This window comes from Oryctolagus cuniculus, chromosome 5 (assembly GCF_964237555.1).
Source record: "Oryctolagus cuniculus chromosome 5, mOryCun1.1, whole genome shotgun sequence".
Taxonomy (NCBI): domain Eukaryota; kingdom Metazoa; phylum Chordata; class Mammalia; order Lagomorpha; family Leporidae; genus Oryctolagus; species Oryctolagus cuniculus.
Genome location: NC_091436.1, coordinates 116,286,621 through 116,309,955, shown reverse-complemented (window position 1 = coordinate 116,309,955; position 23,335 = coordinate 116,286,621). Strand labels below are relative to the sequence as shown.

General features: G+C 39.9%; 1 non-coding gene across 1 annotated transcript; it reads right to left on the bottom strand.

Moving 5' to 3' along the window:
* Nucleotides 1–3,774: 3,774 nt before the first annotated feature.
* On the bottom strand, nt 3,775–3,881 carry LOC127493320 (U6 spliceosomal RNA). Its single transcript, XR_007923379.2, has one exon. It is a non-coding gene; the product is annotated as a U6 spliceosomal RNA (small nuclear RNA).
* Nucleotides 3,882–23,335: the final 19,454 nt, after the last annotated feature.

Genomic DNA, 23,335 nt, shown 5'->3' with positions numbered 1-23,335 from the left:
TTTGACTCTTCCTTAAAATTTCATTTTCACGAGAAAGATTTTCAATCTTGTCCATTAAGGATTTCTGTAGTTCAAGGATTTGCTTTTGAAAACTTCTAAATGTTCTTATCATAAATTTTTTGAAATCCGTATCTTGCATTTCTTCTATCTCATCATCTTCATACTCTTGGCTTGGGGTGTTTTGCTTATTTGGAGGCATCATAGTGTCATCGTTGATCTTGCTCCCTCTATTTCTGTGTTTGTTACTCGGCATAGTTAATTCTTCTTGCGTCACTGTGCGCTTTTTTTTTTCTTTCTTTTTTTTTTTTTTTATACTGTGTCCGTGTTAAGTGGACTGCCTGCTGTTGGAGGAGCCTTGGAGGCTTGAGATGGGTGCGGCCTGAGAGCTCTGCCTGGTTCTTCCAGGTTAAGGGTGTGCAAAGGTGACACCCTCAGGTTATGCGTGGTAAATCTCTCTCTTTTTATTTATTTATTTATTTTATTTATTCAGGGGGTAAGTAACACTGCAGGGCAGGGCTGTGCAGAATTGATGGTATTTAGCTTCCAGTCTTTGGCTCCTCTGGACTCCCACTGGGTTGCCTAGGCTACTGAATTGTAGTGACTCAGTTCCTTAACTCTCCCCCACTGATATGTAAATCCAAAGAGGAGGCCTGCTCTTTGTCTCTTGGGAATTCTTCAAGTCTTGCAGCCTTGTAACCTTTGCAAGGTTAGGGGGAAGAGAAACCCCGAAGCTTTTTTTTTTCCTTCTTTCCGGTAGTGAGTTTGCTGCACTTTCCGGCCCCCCTCTAGATTCTGACCCCCGTTTCCCCACCAATGTCTCGGGTTATTGAGCTCACCTCCCCTTCCAGCGCCGATGTGTGGACTCGGAGCCCTGAGCGTCTCAAGTCTCCCCGCTGTTTTCTGTGTGGCGTGCACTCTCCTTGGAGCTCTGTAGCGCAGACCCTGGGGCTTCTGCGGCTGGGTCCCGCGACTTTGCTTCCGTGCGGTGGGCGACCTTGTTCTCCCAGTAGGTCGTCCGATTCACGCCTGCTCCATTCAGAAGGGTTTCCCCTGCAATTTTTGTTTGGTTCTATTTTCTGCGGCTACCGTAACTCCCCTTTTATTAAACTAAATTTTCCCGGACTATCGGTGCGCGCCCTCACTATTCCGCCATCTTGGCTCCGCCCCCCCTGGTATGTTTCTAACTCTACCATTTGGGGCAAGTCAGCTTGAGCATGTCCCAAATTATACATCTCTTCCCTCTCTTATTCCCACTCTTATGTTTAACAGGGATCACATTTCAGTTAATTTTCAACACTTAAGAATAACTGTGTATTAATTACAGAATTAAACCAGTCATTTTAAGTAGAACAGACAAAAAAACTACTAAGAGGGATAATGTATTAAGTTGTTCATTAACAGTCAGGGCTATGCTGATCAAGTCACCGTTTCCCATAGTGTCCATTTCACTTCAGGAGGTTTCCTTTTTGGTGTTCAGTCAGTTGTCACCGATCAGGGAGAACATATGGTATTTGTCCCTTTGGGACTGGCTTATTTCACTCAGCATGATGTGTTCCAGATTCCTCCATTTTGTTGCAAATGACTGGATTTCGTTGTTTCTTACTGCGGTATAGTATTCTAAAGAGTACATATCCCATAATTTCTTTATCTAGTCTACCGTTGATGGGCATTTGGGTTTACAAAAGTTACACTTTGTAAATTCACATTTATTAAATAAAAAAAAAACTATATAACAAACAAAAAAAGAACTTAATACTTTACCCTTTTAGTATTTTTTATGTTCTACTTAAAACTATTGGTTGAACTCTGTAATTAATACACAATTACTCTTAGGCGTTTAATTAATGCTATAACTAGAATTGATCTTCTGTATATAAAGATAATTGAAAATTAATCTTGATGTGAATGGAAAGGGAGAGGGAGTGGGAGAGGGGAGTGTTGTGGGTGGGAGGGAAGTTATGGGGGGGGGAAGCTATTGTAATCCATAAGCTGTACTTTGGAAATTTATGTTCATTAAATAAAATAAAAAATCCTCATCTTTTCATGGTTTGATAGTTGATTTCATTTCAGGGCTGAATAATATGCCATTTTCTGATTGTACTATAGCTTATTTATCTATTCACCTACTCTGAAGGATATCTTGGTTGCTTCCAAGTTTTGGCAGTTATGAATAAAGCTGCTATAAACATCCACGTGCAAATTTTTATACCAACCTGCTTTTTACTTGCTTCTGGATAAACACCAAGGGGTGCAGCTGCCGGATCATATGTAAGCATATGTTAAGCTTTGTAAGAAACATCCAGCATACCTTCCAAAGTGCTTGTACCATTTTGCCTATCTGCCAGCAATGAATGGGCATTCCTGTTCCTCCACGTCCTTCCTTGTCAGCCTTTGGTGTTGATGTGTAACTAGTTAAAGTTTAGGCGAGCTAGAACTCTTCTATCCCTATAAAATAATTGGATCCCTTTAACTGTCAATTTGGTACGCTCACCTTTCCAGTCGCATCTGGGACGGAGCACATGCTCAGACCCCACCCACTATTTGCATACCCAATCGGGTTCCACACACTACTTTATAAAAGAGGTGGAAGGCAGGCGAGAGCTGTCTCTGCACCACGAAGCGCTGTGGGAGCTGAGACTCTTCGTTTGCGTTCTGCCTCGAAGCAGTCTCTGAGGGACCTCTCCCACTCTTGGATGGACCTTCTCAATTAATAGGTACGGGTTTTATTTTGTTTTTTTCTCTTTCTCTCATTTATGGGCAACTCTGGCCCACTCCTATTGGGCGTTTCTCACGTGGAGCGGCTCATGCTTGCGTGTGAACGTGTTTGTCCCCTCACTGATAAACTCTGTTCCTATTTGCACACCACACCACACCACTCTCTGCTTAGTATTTCCATCTCTGTGGGAGACAGGAACCTGGATCAAAAACTAATATATTCATTGACCACATCAGTATTGTATTTTAGATTATAACCATTCTAAGAAATGTGTAGTAGTCTCTCATTGTTACTCCAGTTTGTACTTCTCTACTGATGTGTGGTGTTCAAGATCTTTTTATGTGTTTACTTGCAATCTGCATGTCTCCTTTGCTGATGAGTCTGCTCAGCTCTTTTGTCCACTTTATGACTTAATTGGGTTGTTTTCTTATTGTTGAGTTGTAATAACTCTTTGTATGTTTTGAATGCATGTTCATCAGATATATATTTTGCCATTTAGCTTCTCCTAGTTTTTGCTTTGACTTTTCATTCTCTTCACAGTGTCTGTTACAGAGTAGTTTTTTATTTTAATGAAGTTCAGCTTATTTTTTTCTTTCATGGATCATATTTCCAGTGCTGTTCCTAAAAAGTCAAATCGAAACCAAAGGTTACCTAGAATGTCTAAATTCCTTTAGATAAATATATCAGTATTTATTTAGATTTATCACTTCCATAACCTACTCGAGGTTTTATAGTTTTGTGTTTTACATTTAGACCTAGGATCCGTTTTGAGTTATGTTGCTATTCTCATTTTGTGCTGTCTTTTTGCTTTACTCTGGTGTTTTCTTGGAGATTATGGATATATATATTTTATCTGTATGTAGTTCCCTTGATTCTAAGCAGACCTCCAAAAAGTGAGCAACCATTGTCCAGCTCAGTAACTCAGCCCCCTTTTTATTTGCTTTTAAAAATGTTTTATTTGTTTAACTTCATATTTCACTTATTTTTAGATAACATGTTTTATAAATATTATCTTCAGCTTTTTTTAGTTTTAAAATTTCAAAAAATTTTGAACATTTAAAAATATGGAATGCTTCACAAATTTGTGCGTCATCCTTGTGCAGAGGCCATGCTAATTATTTGTGTATCATTCTGATTTTAGTTTCTGTGGTGCTATGGTGAGCACAGCTCAGCCACTTTTACAAGCACCAGGGCTGCTGGAGGCTTGCTCTCTGAAGGAAAGGGTGCAGGACTTTAGGCTGGGCCTCTGCTTGCCCGCTCTCGTAAATACGCAACAGCTGCTTCCTTGGCCCTCCCAGGACTTGCACAGTAGTGCAGAAGGTCTCTCGGTGTCAACGATGCAGTCCCGTTAAAAGCCTAAGAATAGATGAAGCTTTTTATTTTCATTGGATCTGAATCTACTTTCAGTGGCAACCTACAGAAGAATGCCCTGTGGCTTAGGGTCAGGGTAGGGTTGAAGAGTCAAAAGTTAAAGTGCCATGTGGCCATTCTCCCTTCAACTCAATATGACTCACAGTTTCCTGAGTAAAATAATCTTTCTTTCTATTTATATGCTTCTGGATTTAGAAATAAAAGCAAGTTCCTTAAACGGAGGAAGAATGTATAAGTTTTTTCTATGTTGAAAGCAGAGAAGTATCTATATTAATCCTAACTTCCTTTCCCATGGAGAGATAAACATAGCAACAAAATGTTTAGATGTTGTTGGTATAGTGATTAGATAGTATAGTTTTTCTGTAATGACATCAGTTTCAACTAATTTCAAATTTCAGATAAATGTGATTTAACTTAAGCATTTCAAAAAACTTCAAGTAACTAAATTCAGAAATCAGGAAAAGTTTTTGTTGGTCTGCCTTGGAAGATATCCTAAGCATAGTCTCCATTATGGGCCAGAGGCCCACTAAACCAATACCACTTTGGTTACAGACTCTCCCTAAAGTGTGAGAGCCTAGGCTTTTAACGTAAGTTGACCAGTGTGATTTAATTACAACAGAGTGGTTCTTGTTTAGTTTCATTTTGCAATGAAAGCATGTGGTTGTTTTATATATATATATAATATTTTATATATATGTAATTATATGGTTGGTGGACTATTTGACCATCTAGTAAAAGCCAAAACTATCCAGTAGGTCCTAAATAAGGAAGGCACAATTACCAATTTTGCATGGGCAGTGCTTGGGACCACAGGAATGAGACACAGGCTAGCTTTGACTCTAATTTCTCAATAGCTCTTGGGCCTTCAACATGCCCAGAACTCAGATACTAGTTCTCTTCTGGATAAATGATGGCTCACAGCTTCTTAATCTAGTTCCTGTCTTATTGATATTGAAATTTTGAGCGTTGTTCCATCTCTGTGGTACAGTGATGAATTCCAGTAACAGCTGTTATAAATGCTTACAAGGGGCCAGCACTGTGGTGCACCAGATTAAAGCCCTTGCCTGAAGTGCCGGCATCCCATATGGGTGCTGGTTCTAGTCCTGGCAGCCCTTCTTCCGATCCAGCTCTCTGCTATGGCCTGGGAAAGCAGTGGAAGATGGCCCAAGTCCTTGGGCCCCTGCACCCACCTAGGAGACCTGGAGAAAGCTCCTGGCTCCTGGCTTCCAATGGCTCAGCTCTGGCCATTGCGGCCTTCTGGGGAGTGAACCAGCAGATAGAAGACCTCTCTCTCTGTCTCTACCTCTCTCTGTAACTCTGTCTTTAAAATAAATAAAATGAACCTTTAAAAAAATAAAAACGCTTACAAAATATATTCAGAAATTCTGCTGTTTTTTAAAAAATAAGGAAGCTAAACAAACAATTACAAATATTGTCGGCCGGCGCCGAGGCTCACTAGGCTAATCCTCCACCTAGAGGCGCTGGCACACCGGGTTCTAGTCCCGGTCGGGGCGCCGGATTCTGTCCCAGTTGCCCCTCTTCCAGGCCAGCTCTCTGCTGTGGCCAGGGAGTGCAGTGGAGGATGGCCCAAGTGCTTTGGCCCTGCACCCCATGGGAGACCAGGAGAAGCACCTGGCTCCTGCCTTTGGATAGGTGTGGTGTGCAGGCCTCAGCGCGCTGGCCGCGGCGGCCATTGGAGGGTGAACCAACGGCAAAAGGAAGACCTTTCTCTCTGTCTCTCTCTCACTGTCCACTCTGCCTGTCAAAAACAAACAAACAAAACAAAACAAAACAAAAAACAAATATTGTTAATTGGCTTCCTTGTAAGTCCTAATACGTCTTTACAGTCCAATCCAAGGCAGTGTGCTAGGTAGATCAGCATCTGCCTACATTTGCTTGATTGACTTAAGTAACCCTTTCTCTGGGTGATTCTTTAGATATAAGTGTAGTTAGAAGGATAGGTCTCAAAGGGCACACTGAAGATTTCTAGCAGCTTGTATTAGAATGGGGTCTTGCTATTGTCAGGTAAAGGAGGAAGGGAAATTATGAGCATAGCAGTCAATAGATAGTTGAGTAAATAATTTATATATATATATATTATATTTTAAATCACACACTATGCTACCTACAAAAATGAGCATATCCACCAGTGGAAAGATCTTAGGGAGAAGATGTAGGACAAAATATCAGTAGACTTAGAATTCTTGTTTTCATAGACTGCTATTATAAAGTTTATACACACACCCTTCCTGTGCTGAGTTTATAGTTTTTTTAGAAAAGTCAGCTCTGACCTGAAGTTGGTGGCAGCTCCAGAGTCTGAGGTCATGTGGGAAGGATGTTTCCATGAATTTTCCATCCTCAGGATTTTCTTCTCCTTTTTTATTATTTATTTATTTGAAAGGCAGAGTTACAGAGGCAGAGGCAGACAGAAAGAGAGAGAGCTCCTCCATCTGCTGGTCTGCTCCCCAGATGGCAGCAAGGGTCAGAGCTACACCAATCTTGAGTCAGCAGCCTCCTCCAGGTCTCCTATGTGGGTGCAGGGGCCCAAAGACTTGGGCCATCTTCTACTACTTTCTCAAGCCGTAGCAGAGAGCTGGATCAGAAGTGGAGCAGCCAGGACACAAACCGGCTCCCATATGAGATGCCAGCACCACAGGCAGAGGGTTAACCTACTGCACCACAGTGCTGGCCCCCAGGATTTTCTTGAATAGACTTGAGTACATTCATGAGACCCCTCTACTTACCATGTAGCTATCTCACCAGTCAGTGCTCAGTAACTTTGGGACATATTTGATCTAGCATCTAGCATTAAGGTCTTGAGACCCCTTACAGTCTAGCCCTGTTGTCTCAGTTATCATATATGAAATTACTTAGAGGTTAAATCATGGTGACTAGAGGATTAACAACCACTGATACTATCATACTACCTTTCCAGATCACTGAACCAAACCTAGAATGCTTTTTGGGCCAAATTCAACCATTGACTTGCCAAAGACTGACTTACTGAAGGTGGAGCAGAGTCTGGGGCACAATGGAATGGACAGAGACAGCATCTCCATTTCTTAGCTTTTTGAGTTTCACAATTATAGCTTAGTGAAAATTGTTTGCACTGCTCTCCTTCTGTTGTGATGTGGGAGTCCCTATAAAGAAGAGTGGGTGGCACCAAGGGAGGTAATATAGATAGAATGTGACATTTTATGATTCTGTTTGATCTCAGTTTTTGAGAAGGATATAGAAAAATTAATTAAAAGTTCTTAGGTCACTGGAGATCTCAGTTTTTTTTACCTTGTAGTCACATTTACTATCAGGGATAATCAAGAACCAGCTAGCCTCCAGAGCAATGATCTAATGAATGATGGTCATCTGGAAGAAAAGCAAGGTGAATTCTAATCCATCAAGTACTAGTGTGTCAAGAAGCCTTCCAATAGGCTTATTGATGAATAAGGAAAGATGCTTTGTAGGCTTCAACCATACAGTCTAGTTTCTTCAGACAATAATTTTCTCATATTTTTTATTAAATTTTTCTATCCAGTGAACAAATTTGATACGTTTCATATATATAAATTTAAGACCATAATGATACTTCACACACTATCCTCCCTCTCTTCTATGCTCCCACCCTCCTTCCTTTCTTATTATTTCTTTTAATTTTTACAATTTTCAATGTATTTTGTAATCACAAGATTAACCCTCCACCAAATCAAGAATTCAACAAGTTGTAAATAGAAAAATCACTGTTCCTCAAGAGTATAAACAAAGGCTGTAAACAATAAATCTCAAAATGTCAGTTTCACTCATACATTACATTTTTGTGCTCTGTGTATTAATTACCACAAATCAGGGAAAACATAATATTTGTCTTTTTGGAACTGGTTTATTTCATTAAGCCATAATGGTTTCCTGTTGCATCCATTTTGTTGCAAAAGAAAGAATTTCATCCTTTTTTATGACTGAGTAGCATTCTATGGTGTATATGTACTACATTTTCTTTATCCGGTCATCAGTTGATGGACATCTGGGTTGATTCCATATCTTAGCTATTGTGAATTGAGCTGCAATAATATGTAGGGGTATATATAACTCTTTCATATGATGATTTCATTTCCTTTGGGTAAATTCCTGGTTGTTCGATGGGTTGGTCATATTGTAGATCTATTTTAAGATTTCTGAAGAATCTCCATACTGTCTTCTATAATGGTTGTACTAGTTTACATTTCTACCAACAGTGTATTAAGGTGCTTTTTTCCCTCACATCCTTACCAGCATCATTTTTTAAATTTCTGTATGATATTCATTCTAACTGGGATGAAGTGAAACCTCATTGTGGTTTTTGTTGGCATTTCCCTGATGGCTAATGATCTGGAGCATTGTTCCATGTATCTGTTGACCATTTGAATTTCATCCTTTGAAAAATGCCTATTCACGTCATTTTGACTGGATTGTTTTGTTGTTGTTAAGTTCCTTGAGCTGTTTATAGATTCTGAATATTAATCCTATATCAGTTGCAGAGTTTGAAAATATTTTCTCCCATTCTGTCAGTTGCTTCTTCACTTTGGTGTTTCCTTTGCAGTGCACAAGCTTCTTATCTTGATGTAATTCATTTGTCTGTTTTTATCTTTATTGCGTGTGCTTCTGGGGTCTTTTTCAAGAAGTCTTTGCCTGTGCCAATATCTTGCAGAATTTCCCTAAGGTTTTCCTCTAGTAATTTGATGGCATCAGGTCATAGATTTAGATCCTTGATACATTTAGAGTTGATTTTTTGTAAAGTATAGGGTAGGGGTTTTGTTTCATATTTCTGCACATGAAGATCCAATTTTCCCATCACCATTTGTCAAAGAAGAGACTGTCCTTTTTCCAGGGATTGATTTTAGCTCCTTTATCAAAGATTAGTTGGTTGTATATGGTGCATTAATTTCTGGGATTTCTATTCTGATCCAGTGATTTACACGTCTATTTTTTGTGCCAGTACCAGGCTGTTTTGATTGTAATTGCCCTGTAATATGTCTTGAAATTTGGCATTATGATGACTTTGGCTTTTTTTAAAATTTGTTTTATTTATTTGAAAGATAGAGTTACAGAGAGGTAGAGATAGAGAAAGGTCTTCCATCCACTGGTTCACTCCCCAGAAGGTCACAATGGACAGAGCTGAGTCAATCCGAAGTCAGGAGCCAGGAGCTTCTTCTGGGTCTTCCATGTGGCCAAGGACCTGGGCCATCTTCCACTGCTTTTCCAGGCCCTAGCGGAGAGCTGGCTTGAAAGTGGGGTGCCCATATAGGATGCTGGGGCTTCAGGCCAGGGCTTTAACCCGCTGTGCCACAGTGCTGGCCCCTTGTTTTTGTTGTATAAGATTGCTTTAGCTATTCAGGATTTCTTGTATTTCCATATGAATTTTAGAATTATTTTTCTAGATCAGAGAAGAATGTTGTTGGTGTTTTGATTTGGATCTCATTGTATCTGTAAATTGCTTTGGGTAGTATGGACATTTTGATAACAATTCTTCCAATTCATGAACATGGAAGATTTTTCCAATTTTTTTGTGTCTTTTTCTATTTCTTTAATGTCTTCTAATTACTACTACAGAGGTCTTTCACATCCTTGGTTAAATTTATTTCAAGATACTTGATTTTTTTGTTGCTATTGTGAGTGAACGGAATTGATCTTCGAAGTTCTTTATCAGCCATAGCATTGCCTGTATATACAAAGGCTACTGGTTTTTGTGTGTTGATTTTATATCCTGCAACTTAACCAAACTCTCTTATGAATTCCAATAGTCTCTTAGTGGAGTCTTTTGGATCCTTTATGCATAGAATCATGTCATCTGCAAGCAGGGATAGTTTGACTTCCTCCTTCCCAATTTGTATCCCATTTATTTATTTATTTATTTTGCCTAATGGCTCTGGCTAAAACTTCCAGGACTATATTGAATAGCAATGGTGAGAGTAGGCATCCATGTCTGGTTCCAGCTCTTATGGAATGCTTCCAACTTTTCCCTATTCAATAAGATGCTGGCCATGAATTTGTCACAAATTGCCTTGATTGTGTTCAGGAATGTTTCTTCTATACCCAATTTGCTTAAGGCTTTTATCATAAAAGGATATTGTATTTTATCAAATTCTTTTTCTGAACTATTGAGATAATCATATGGTTTAATTTCAATTTGTTAATGTGTTATATCACATTTATTAATTTACATATGTTGAACCATCCCTGCATACCAGGGATAAATCCCATTTGGTCTAGATGAATGATCTTTCTGATATGTTTTTGGATTAAATTAGCTAGTATTTTATTGAGGATTTTTGCATCTATGTTCATCAAGGATATTGGTCTGTATATATAGCTCTTTTTTTATATCTTTTTCAGGTTTTTGAATTAAGGTGATGCTGGCCTCATAGAAGGAGTTTGGAAGTATTCCTCCCTTTCAATTGTCTTGAATAGATTGAGAAAAATTGGAATTAGTTCTTCTTTAAATGTCTGGTAAAATGTAGCAGTGAAGCCATCTGGTCCTGGGCTTTTCTTTATTGGGATGGCCTTTATTACTAATTACTATTATTATTATTCCATCTTGGTTATTGGTCTATATAGGTTTTCTGTATTCATGACTCAATTTTGGTAGATTATATGGGTCCAAAAATCTGTATTTCTTCTAGATTTTCCAATTTGTTGGCATATAGCTGTTTGTAGTAATTCCTGATGATTATTTTTATTTCTGTGGTATCTGTTATAACATCGCCTTTTTCATCTCTGATTTTATTAATTTGGGCCTTCTCTCCCCACCTTGTTTTTGGTTATTTGAGTCAATGCTGTATCAGTTTTGTTTATTTTATCAAAAACCCAGTAATTCATTTCACTGATTTTTTGCATCATTTTCTTGGTTTCAGTTTTGTTTATTTCATCTCTAATTTTAATTATTTCTTTCTTCCTACTAATTTTTGTTTGGTTCTTGTTTTTCTGTATCCTTGAGATGCATTGTTAAATCATTTACTTGATGCTTTTCCAATTTCTTGATGTAGGCACTAATTGCTATAAACTTCCCTCTTAGCACTGCTTTTGCTGTTTCCTATAAGTTTTGATGTTATGTTGTCATCTTCATTCGTTTGCAGGAACTTTTTTATTTCCCTTTGATTTCTTCTGTGACCCACTGCTTTTCAGGAATGTGTTGTTCAGTCTCCATGTGTCTGAATATTTTCTAGTTTCTTAAGTTGTTAATTGCCAAGGTCATTCCATTGTGGTCAGAAAATATACATGGTTTCAAATTTTTTGAATTTGTTGAGACTTGCTTTATGGCCTAGTATGTGGTATATCCTAGAAAAGTTCCATGCACTAATGAAAAGAAAGTATATTCTTCAGCTGTGTGATGAAATGTTCTGTAGATATCAATTAAGTAATTTCATCCATAGTGTAAATTAACTCTATAGTTTCTTGATTTTTTTTGTCTAGTTGATCTATCCATTGATGAAAATGGGTGTTGAAGTCCCCCATTATTATTGTATTGGAGTCTATGGCTCCCTTTAGATCCATTAATGTTTGTTAAGAAAATAATTTTATCTAATGAAAAAATAATGTTGAAACATATTGCTTTGCTTTCCCTTCCAGACAAGTTAGCAAATAGAGCACAGGCTTGCAAGCAATTTTGACTGAGAGGCAAAAAAGATAAGTAAATTTTATAGTGTGACCAGAATATTTTACTCTACTCCCCCCACAAATACAATAAAAGCAAGAGTTTTAGGGCAATACACTTTAGAAATAATGTACTGGGATATTTTCTCTAGTTCCTGAAAAAATAAGAACTAGTTGCAATCCACTGAACTGTTTGACTAATGGGTCATAATTTGCAATATGGAGTCTGTTAATGGAGAAGGTGTTAGAGACAAAGACACTGACTTAGCAAAGGGCCAGGCCAACTCCAGATTGGCTACAACCACAATTTGTCTCCCTAAAGAGCCGGAGAAAATGCTGCTCAGCTAGGTCATATTGGTAATACGTGGAGAAAGATGGGTCAAGGTGTCTTGATTTTATACAACCTGTGGGGCAATGCATCTGTTTTGAAATAGTACTCAGAAACCTGTTTATGGAACCCAGGTAGGTCCACTATTTCCTACATGGGTTTTCAGGTACTTATGATTATATTACTTTAACCAAAAAATCACTATATAAAGATAAGGAGTTCACAAGGGCTAGGTAGATTCCAAGTGTTTATAGTGAATGATAGGACTCAAATCCTAGTAGGGAATTGTATAGCAAATCAGAATTCATGCTGGACCATTGTAGTGGGGTCTCCAGGTTCTATATCACAGACCTCTTTGGGAATTGAATGCTGCAGTTTACAAGATGTTGACCCTAATCAGCAGCATCAGCACTACCTAGAAACTCAATAGAAAACAAAATATTGGGTCCTCCCCTGATCTACTGAGTTAGAAACTCTGGGTAAGGGGCCCACAGTCTGTGTTGTAATAAGTCCCCTGGCTGATTCTGATGCAAGCTAAATTTGAGGACCATTGATTTAAGGAAATGAATAGACCCCTTTTCAGTAAAATGTGTATGCACTCAGAATGTTTTGTAAATAATTTCCAATCTTTGTGAAGTTATCGACTCCTAGTTCCTAAGTTAAAGGGGAATAAGAAAAGTTCAGACAGTTCAGTGAAAACAGAAGTGTGTACTTGGAGAGTACCACTGAGATCTATAGCCACAGAAAAGCAACACTGATTCCAGGCATCCTCCAAGGTAGATAAGGCTCCCACTATGCTGACTAGATAAGGCTCCCACTATGCTGACTAGATGGGAAAGGACTGGTACAGAAGTCACTGGGGAATAAGCTTGCAAGTGTTGGACCTCAGTTACTTGTATCTGTCCAGAGGACATGAGAAAGCAGAAAGGAGTTTCAGGAAGGGGTAACATCATGAAGACAAGCACAGATCTTTGGGATGGTGAGCTAAGCGTGAAGATTTTGAACATTTTATTAAGGATATACTATGCAAATGTATGTCCAGGAATTTCCAGAATGACTCTGATTTCATGCACTTTTTTCATTTTCAATACAAACCAATATTCCAATGTGTAGGTAAATGTGGTTACATTTTTATATCTCATAGAATAGATTTACAAATCCTAAAGAAATGTTCTTTAATGGGCCATGTGCCCAGGTTAAGTGATTCTCAGTCTATATGGTCAAGTAGATGCAATTTAAGTGGTATTGGCTCCACCATCATGGGTTTAGAGGTAAAGAAATGACTGTAAGGGAAGGGGAGTCACTTAGCATTTACTGCAGTTTTCATAGCAAATGACTTTTGTTTTATTGAGGTGAAATCAGAAAATAAAAATAACATGAAGAATTTAGTGGAATTAGTCCATTCAATTATGTGCAATTGCCATTTCTATCTAGTTCCAAAGCTTTTAATTCTTTCAAAATAAGAAAGTATGTAGTGATGATATGGTTTTATTCCCTACTCCATCCTCCACTTAATCCCCATTTATTGGGCTGCTTTCTATCAGTTCTGGATATTACAGATAAATAGAATCATACAATTCATAGGCGACTTTTGGTGCCTGGCTTCTTTCATTTGACATGCTTTTGGGATTCACCAATGTTGCAGCATGAATTTATATTTCATCCCCTTTAAATGGCTGAATCATATTCCACTGTATGACTATACCACATTTTATTTACTTATTTGAGAGGCAGAGTTGAGGTGGGGAGAGAGAGAGGGAAAGAAAGGGGTCCTCCATCCACTGGTTCACTCCCTAAATGGCTGCAATGGCTGGAGCTGGGCCGATCCAATGCCAGGAGCCTCCTCTGGGTCTCCCATGTGGACACAGGGGCCCAAGCATATGGGCCATCTTCCACTGATTTCCCAGACCATAAGCAGAGAGCTGTATCTGGATCGGAAGAGGAGCATCCAGGACATGAACCAGTGCCCACATAGGATGCTGGCTCAACCTGCTGTGCACAGCCCTACTGGCCCCTATACCACATTTTCTTTATCCATTCATCCATCAGTGGATATTTGAATTGTTTGAAACTTTTGACTGCTGTGAACATTTACATACCATGCAAATAACTTTCACTCTTTTCTTCTTGGAACATCTTCCAAACATAGAGGTTGGAGGAGTTTCAACAGACTTCACACCCAATTGTTCTGTTCAACCTCTTTAATTTCATTCTTATCCCAAATTCCAGCCTGGGTCACCACTAAGTGGAAGCTAAGGCATGGGTTACTTGACCAGTTTTGGGCATCATAGTGTAACATTGTCACATGCAGTATAGTATATCCTACCCAGTAAGTTGACCATGGGCAGAGTCAAATACTGAAGGGACATCCTACACTATGACCATTAGTTACATAACTCCTACCTCAGAGAATTCCCATAATCATAGCTGATTTATTCAAAGCTTGACAGGTGTCGATGCTTTGTGCCAGCTTTCCTGCTTTCAATTCTCCTCTTCCCATAGAGTTACTTCAGCCCACCCTTCTCTTCCTCATGTTCTACTCCATATAAAATTCAGACTCTGTCTTTCTCTTATTTAACTTGCAGGCACTAAGGTCTGCTTTCCCTCCTGATTTCTATGGTGGGCCATGTGCTTGAAATCTAATGAAAGCATATCCTTAGTGTCTCCATCATGACACTTCTTACTAGCACAACACTAACTTCTCTGAGCTACAGTTCCCTTAAATTCTTTCTATAACCATTGTTTCCAGTTGTACAAAATCGGGGTTCCAAACCTTACCATTCAGTGTTGTTACTGTGATTAAATAAGACATGCAAAGTAACCAGCACAGTTCTTGGCACATGAAAAGCTAACACAAAGTGGAAACAATTGCATTTTCATAATCTCTCTGCCTCTTACTTTTCTGAGCTTGGCCATCTCTATAATCCTTTTTGGCCCATGTTCTCTTCCTGCACGCTTGATTTTAATGTTCCTTTGCCCACAGCCAGACATGGCTCCAAGCATTCATTCCACTTCAGCCCTTGCATGTTCTAATTGTCAGCCTCTCTTAACAGCAAGTCCCATTTTCTCCTGACCTCTCGCTTTAGAAAAATGCACTCAGCGAATGCAACTGAGAAGGAATAAAGTTTTCTTGGGTATATCCAACCAACTTCTAATTTGAAGGCTTAAAAATCTGGAGTCTGGCATTGTGGCAAAATGAGTTAAGCCACTGTCTGCAATTCTATCATCCCATATGAGCACCAGTTTGAGTTCTGGCTGCTCCACTTCTGATCCAGTAATATAGGAAATGATTTCAGTAGTTAAGGATGGAAATGGACATTATAATTAAAGATGAGCTAGTTTTTGTCATGCTTATGAATAATTAAAATTGACCCAACAAAATCAACGGGGCCAGCATAGTTGTGCAATGGCTTAAGCTGTGGCTTGTGACACTAGCATCCTACATCAGAGTGCTGGTTCAAGCCCTGGCTACGCCAATCTAACTACCTGCTAACGAACCTCAGAAAGCAGTGGAAGATGGTCCAAATACTTGGGCCCCTTCCACCAATGTGGGAGAAGGATGGAGTTTCTGGCTCTTGGCTTTGATGTTGCCCAGCCCTGGCTGTTTTGAGAATTTGGGAAGTAAACTAACAGATGAAAGATCTCTCTTTCCCTCTCTCTGTATCAGTCTTTCAAACAAACAAATCATTTTTAAAATTTTATTTTTATTTGTTTGAAAGTCTTGAAAGGTAGAGATACAGAAATAGAAGGAAGGAGAGAAATATCTTCCATCCACTGGTTCACTCCCCAAATGGCCACAATAGCCTTGGCTGGGGCAGGCAAAAGTCTGGAGCCAAGACTTTCTTCTGGGTCTCACATGAGGGTGCATGGGCCCAAGTACATGGGCCATCTTCTGCTCCTTTCCTAGGTACATTAGCTGGGAGCTCATCAGAAGTGGAGCATACCAGATGTACCCATGTGGAATGCATTACAGACAGAGGCTTAACCTTCTACATCATAGCGCTAACCCCACCAATAATGCTTGAAAAAGAAGAGGGAGGAGGGGGAGGAGGAGAAAGAGGAGGAGGAAGAGAAGGAGAAGAAGAAAAGGAGGAGGGGGAAGAGGGGAAAAAGGAAGAAGGGAGGGGGCTGGCGCTGTGGTACAGCTGGTTAATGCCCTGGCCTGAAGCGCCAGCATCCGGTGTGGGCACCGATTCTAGTCCCTGCTGCTCCACTTCCAATCCAGCTCTCTGTTGTGGCCTGGGAAAGCTGTAGAAGATGGACCAAGTCCTTGGACCCCTGCACCTACGTGGGAGGCCCAGAAGAAGCTCCTGGCTCCTGGCTCCTGGCTCCTGGCCCCTGGCTTCGGATCATTGTGGCCATCTGGGGAGTGAACCAGCAGATGGAAGACCTCTCTCTCTCTGCCTCTCCTCTCTCTGTGTAACTCTGACTTTCAAATAAATAAATAAATCTTTAAAAAAAAGGAAGAAGGGAGAAGGAGGAAGGAGGAAGAAGCAAGAAGAGGAAGAAGGAAGAAGAGGAAGGAGGAAGAAGCAAGAAGAGGAAGAAGCAAGAAGGAGGAAGAAGAGGAAGAGAAGGAAGAAGAGCAAGAAACAAGGTCATATTTTTAAATATTTCTCAATTGTGTGAGAAGGAAATGGGGTGAAAATCCTTCTTGAATACTATAATAAGATCTCCTAGGCCAAAAGTTTGTGGTAATAACAGGTATAGTTTTATAGTCCTTTCTAGTTGACAAAGAACAACGTTGCATTTTATTCTCAGTACCTAGTGGTAACATAGCCCACACTTGCCCCTGAACTAGTATTGGAATGTGTATAAATACGTGCCTGGCCTATTGCTAACACTTAATGGTAGTTAGCATTGTGTGTCTGTGTGTATATATTGAGAGAAGGTCAAAAGTCTGTGGAAAAAAATGAAATTAAAAGTTTATTTTGGTGCAAAAATATTTTTAAATCCATGTGCATGAGAGATCTTCAAAAAAAAGTTCATGGAAAATGCACTGAAAAAAGCTGTGCATGGATTTCAATATTTTGCACCAAAACAAGCAGCTTAATTCCATTTTTATGCACTGTTTGAACTACCTGTATATGTGTATATATGTGTTTATGAAGTGTAGAGAAGGAGACAGAGGGAGAAAGACAATGAGCGTACCCACATAAGGTCAGAAGAGCATGACTTTTCTTGGGAAACAGAACAGGCCCACCCTGCTGGGAAGAGCTGTTACTACTCACTCACTGTTAGTGCTTAAGGAAAAAAGAACAAAGTGGGGATGGGTCATGGAAGATGAAAGATCTGTTTATATTTACTGCTGGAACAAAACACACCCGTTGAGCTAATGGTTAACAGTATTTCTGCCAACCCAGCCTCTCTCTTATCAAACAGGTTCCCATACATTGTCTTCCCATTGCATGAAAGCTATTTGGGAACAAAACCATTCTCTGCTGTTATGTGCTCCTACCCTCCTAGTCTTTCAGAAACCTTACTGTTCATCTCAGCATTTCTCCCTGCATTGAATTAGATGTGGATTAAAATTCTGGCTTCAACTAGGTATGTGACCTGTGTGCACCTCTGTGTCATCTGCTGGAGCAAGCAGTTGCCTTCTTAAGTTATCATCAAGAGGAAATGCGATAATGCATCAACAAGAATTGCACTGCTGAAGGGTTCCCTAAATGGTCCTTTCACTTCCTCTATAGCTCCTCCCTTTTCTCTTTCCTACTTTCTGATATCAGCCAGGGGATCCTTCTACAGAGAGCAATAGACAGAAAGAGACAGGCTGTCAACCTCCACCCCAACATCCCTTGGCTCCCTATTTGAACAAGAGAAGGGTTCTAAGCAGATACAGAGGTGAACGTGGTCTGAGTACCTGGAGTTGATCTTCCAGATGAGAGACACTTGCCCATCTCCTACTTAAGGCTCTCCTAAAATAGCCTCAACCTGAGTTTTAGAATTTCCTTCCCACCATTCCCACTATATGCTTTTCTTTTCTCGATGATTTTCTGACCCAGAATTGATACTCGCTTCGATCCCCACCTGGTCTTTCTGCTTCTTCCCCACCCTGGGCTTTGGCTCTTGTGGTTTCCTGAACACAAAGTCCTGACTACTTACTTCTCTTTTGAAAGCCCATGATGCTGTGAAAGACTCCTTTCCCAAGAAGTCTGCCCACCTCTTTGTCAATGACTCTTAACTGTCTTTCCCCATGCCACATCTCCCTGTGACCCACCAAATACAGTTTGTAGGATTTTATTGCCTTTGAACTCCTCAGTTGCGTTTGTAGCTCTCATGTAACTGCCTTCTCCCATCAAGTAATGAAGGCAAGACTTTGGTTGACAGCTACCTTGGTACCTTGGTCAAGACTCTAGATTGAAAGTTCCTTGGGGCCAGCGCCGCAGCTCAATAGGCTACTCCTCCGCCTTGTGGCGCTGGCACACCGGGTTCTAGTCCCAGTCGGGGCGCCAGATTCTGTCCCGGTTGCTCCTCTTCCAGGCCAGCTCTCTGCTACAGCCCGGGAGTGCAGTGGAGGATGGCCCAAGTGCTTGGGCCCTGCACCTGCATGGAAGACCAGGAGAAGCACCTGGCTCCTGGCTTCGGATCAATGCGATGCGCTGGCCGCAGTGCACCGGCCGCGGCGGCCAATGGAGGGTGAACCAACGGCAAAGGAAGACCTTTCTCTCTGTCTCTCTCTCTCTCACTGTCCACTCTGCCTGTCAAAAAAAAAGTTCCTTGGAGGCTAGGGTGTGTGTCCTCCACATCTTTAAATACCCCTACATGACCCTGTGGACCGTTCCCCTTTGGAGCTAAAATATCTGTTGAATTGAAATGAATTTATTTCTCCTTATTTTAGATGAAGCTGAAAGAAGGTGTGGGGTCTATAGAGTTGTCAGGTAAAACATAGATGCCCATTAAATACAAATTTTAGATAATCAACGAGTAATTTTAAAGTATAAATATGTCCCAAATATTGTGTGGGATATACTTATACTAAAATTTATTTGTGGTTTCTGTAAAACAAAAAATCTAACTGGATGCCTTATTCATTAAGATGCTGGCTATGGGTTTGTCATAAATTATGTTGAGGAATGTTTCTTCTGTACCCAATTTGCTTAAAGTTTTCATCATGAAAGGGTGTTGTATTTTATCAAATGCTTTCTCTGTATCTATTGAGATAATCATATGGTTTTTATTCTTCAAATTGTTAATGTGATGTATCACATTGATTGATTTGCAAATGTTGAACCATCCCTGCATACCAGGTATAAATCCAACTTGGTCCAGATGAATGATCTTTCTGTTGTTTTGTTGGATTTGATTGGCTAGTATTTTGTTGAGGATTTTTGCATCTGTGTTCACCAGGGATATTGGCCTGTAACTCTCTTTCTCTGTTGTATCGTTTACAGGTATAGGAATTAAGGTGATGCTGGCTTCATAGAAGGAGTTTGGGATGATTTTTCCCTTTCAATTGTTTTGAGTAGATTGAGAAGAATTGGAATTAGTTCTTCTTTAAATGTCTAGTAAAATTCAGCAGTGAAGGCATGGGGTCCTGGGCTTTTTTTTTTTTTTTTTTTTTTTTTTTTTAGGATCTTTATTACTGATTCAATCTCCACTTTGGTTATTGGTCTGTTAAGGCTTCTGTCTTTATGCCTCAATTTATGTAGGCTGTATGTGTCCAAGAATCTGTCCATTTCTTCTAGGTTTCTCAATTTGTTGTCATACAACCCTTTGTAGCAGTTCCTGATTCTTTTTTAATTTCTGTGATATCTGTTGTTACATTTCCTTTTTCATCTCTGATTTTATTAATTTGGGTCTTTGGGTCTTCTCCCTCTTTTTTTTTTTTTGTTAGTTGGGCCAATAGTGTATCGGTTATTTATTTAAAAAAAAACTCTTCCTTTCACTCATCTTTTATATTTTTTGTTTATTTTTCTAATTTTAATTATTTCTTTCCTCCTATTAATTTTGTGTTTGGCTGGTTGTTTTTCTAGGTCCTTGAGATGTATTGATAGCTCATTTATTTGGTGCCTTTCCAATTTCTTGATGTAGGCACCAATTGCTGTAAATTTCCCTCTTAACACTGCTATAGCTATATCCCATAAGTTTCAATATGTTATATTATTTTCATTTGTTTCCAAAATTTTTTTTTATTTCTCTTATAATTCCTTCAATGACCAACTGTTCATTCAGGAGCATGTGTTTGCATATGTTCTAGAGATTCTTGAGTTGTTGATTTCCAGCTTCATTGAATTGTGGTCAGAAAAGATGCATGGTATGATTTTGATTTTTTTGAATTACTGAAGCTTGCTTTATGGCCTAGCATGTGGTCAATCCTAGAGAAAGTTCCATGCATTGGTAAGAAAAATGTATATTATGCAATTGTAGGATGAAAAATTCTGTAGATATCCATTAGGTCCATTTGGTCTATAGGGTCATTAACTCTGTTGTTTCCTTGCTGGTTTTCTGTCTGGTTGATCTGTCCATTGCTGAAGGTGGGGTATTGAAGTCGCCCATTAATTTTGTATTGGAATCTACGTCTCTCTTTAGATCCATTGACATTTCTTTTAAATACCCAGTTGCCCTGTATTTCGGTACATGTATGTTTATTATAGTCATATCTTCCTGTTGAATTGGTCCCTTCATCATTATATAGTACCCTTCTTTGTCTCTTTTAAGAATTTTTGTTTCAAAATATATTTTGTGTGATATTAGGATGGCTACACCAGCTCTTTTTTGGTTTCATGTAGCATGGGATATCTTTTTCCATCCTTTAAATTATATATTAAGTAAATCAAATTAAAACCATTTCAGCTCCTTCCAATTGCTCTAAACTCTATCCTTCCCTGTGAAACAATGCAAACCATGCATGTGTAGGGTCTTTGACAAGTTCATGGAAAATGAGTGTTATAAAAAACTTATGCATGGAATTTAAAATATTTTTGCAGCAAAACAAACTTATCTTCTAAATCCCCTTCTCACAAACTTTTTGAAGCACCCCTGTAAAGGCATGAGTGCTTGCAGATGTCAAGGCATGCCTTGCTGTCTGCTCTGTGAAGAGCTGTCTAGCGGTGGGAGAACAGCCAAATCCCCGTCCTCTCCCCTTAGAATGGATGTGTGGGATTTGACACCAGTGTTCCACCAAAGCACCCCATGGGCAGCAAGAGAATATACTGTGTTTATTGTCATCCAGTGTGAGAGCAGGTGGCTTCTTTGTTTTTATCTTCACCTTTACTGAAACAAAAACAAGTAAACCAAAGAGAAAACACTTCTTTGTAAAGCTGGCCATTATCCTATTCCTCTATTCTATTAGCTTTCAGTCTATTCCAATTTGGAGTCATCTGGGCTGTGGAGAAGTACAGTTCTAAACTCAATAAAGTCCGGTTTTTGTTTCCAGGCATTCAACTGCATGTGTTTCTTTCTTTTGTTTTTTTCAAAGATGTATTTATTTATTTGAGAGGCAGCGTTAGAGAGAGAGAGAGAGAGAGAGAGAGAGAGAGAGAGAGAGAGAAAATGAATGAATCTTCCATTTGTTGGTTCACTCCCCAGATGGCTACAGTGACCAGAGCTGGTACTATCCAAAGCCAGGCCAGGAGCTTCTTCCAGGTCTCCCACATGGGTACAGGGGCCCAAGCACGTGGGCCATCTTCCACTGCTTTCCCAGGCCATTAGAGAGCTGGATTGGAAGTGGAGCAGCCAGGACTGGAACCGGAGCCCATATGGGATGCTATTCACACCTGAGATGCCTAGTCTGCCTGTCTCCTTTCTTTTCTTTTCTAGTTATTATCTCTTATATCCCATCAATTCTGCCTGCATAGTTCTCATGAATCTCTGCACTCCCTTTGATTTCCACTGTATCTGTAATAATTTAGGTTTAGTAATGAAAGAATTGCAAAACCAGGTGGGAGGATCTTAACAATGCCTCTGTTCCAGAGAGAAGGAAGAGGGTGAGGACTAGGGAGACCTTGGGTTTGTCTCTCAGGAGTTCATTGGCATCTGTAAATGGCAAATATCCTGGTCCAGTAGGATAAAGGTGAAAAAAGGTATTGAAGGTACATTGCAGGACTATGGTAATATCCTGGAACACTGGAATCCCCATGTGCTTCTCAGCCATCTGTTGCTATCATTTGTTCTTCCTAGTCCAGCTCACATTCATAAAATGTGTACCCATTAGTGCAGAGTGATTTCTGCTGTCTGAGCTGTTATATCTGCTGCATTGTCATATGGCTATTTCATTGGAATATATTTGATCTCCCCAAAATTACACTGTGAGCTCCTAGGTATTAGTTGTAGTTAGATCATATTTTCATTTCTTAAGAACATCCCACAGTTCCTAACATATGCCATGTGACCATCAGTGGCTAGTTACATGGTTTAGGGGCCCAGTTAAAGCAGAAATATGGAGGCAGGTTTTTTGGCCTAGCATTGAAGGCACTTTTGTCTCATGTTGGAGTAGCTGGGTTCAACTCCCAGCTCTGGCTCCTGATTCCAGCTTCCTGTTACTGTAGAGCCTGGGAGACAATGGTGATGGCCCAAGTAATTGGGTTCCTGATGTCTACGTAGAAAAGCTGGATTGAGTTCCTGGCTCCTGGCTTTGCTGCTCTGGCCATAGCCAGCATTTGGAGGTTGAACTAGCAGATAGGAGTGCCATTCTCATCCCCCTCTCAAATAAACTAATTAATTTTAAACATGAAAATATAAGGCTTCTTATTCAAAAAGAAAGATAAATGATTTCTCCTTTCTTACAAAGTTTCCTTAAATTTTTTCTATTTGTGAGGCAGAGGCAGATAACCAAAGAGAGCACCCCCAAGCACAGGTTCACTCCTTAAATTCCCTTGACAGCTGGGGTTGTGCCAGGCCAAATCCAGGAACTTGAAACTCCATCCAGGTCTCCCACCTGGGTGGCAGGAACCTGAGAACTTAAGCCATCAATCTGCTGCCTGTCAGTTTGCACATGAGCAAGAAGCTGGAAACGCAATCCAGTTCTCCCACATGGGTAGCAGGGACCCAGATGCTTGCGGCAAAACCTGCTGCTTAGACAGAGATAGCAGGACTCAACCCTCTTCCCAGATCCCAACCTTCTGCCTGGCTCCAACCCAATCAAAGGCAAGGAGTGTCCACACCCTTACTGCATAAGGCATGCCCAAGGTGGTGCAGTGTGACCAGTATCTGACCTTTTTGGGTTGGTCAAAGTGTGTAACATCACCATGTTGCACATGCTGTGTGCAAGAGAAACAACAGTGCCTGCACAGAACACTGAGCCAGATACAAATCTTGGTGCTGTATGCCAAAGGAGCCAAGCCAGAATGACAGGATAT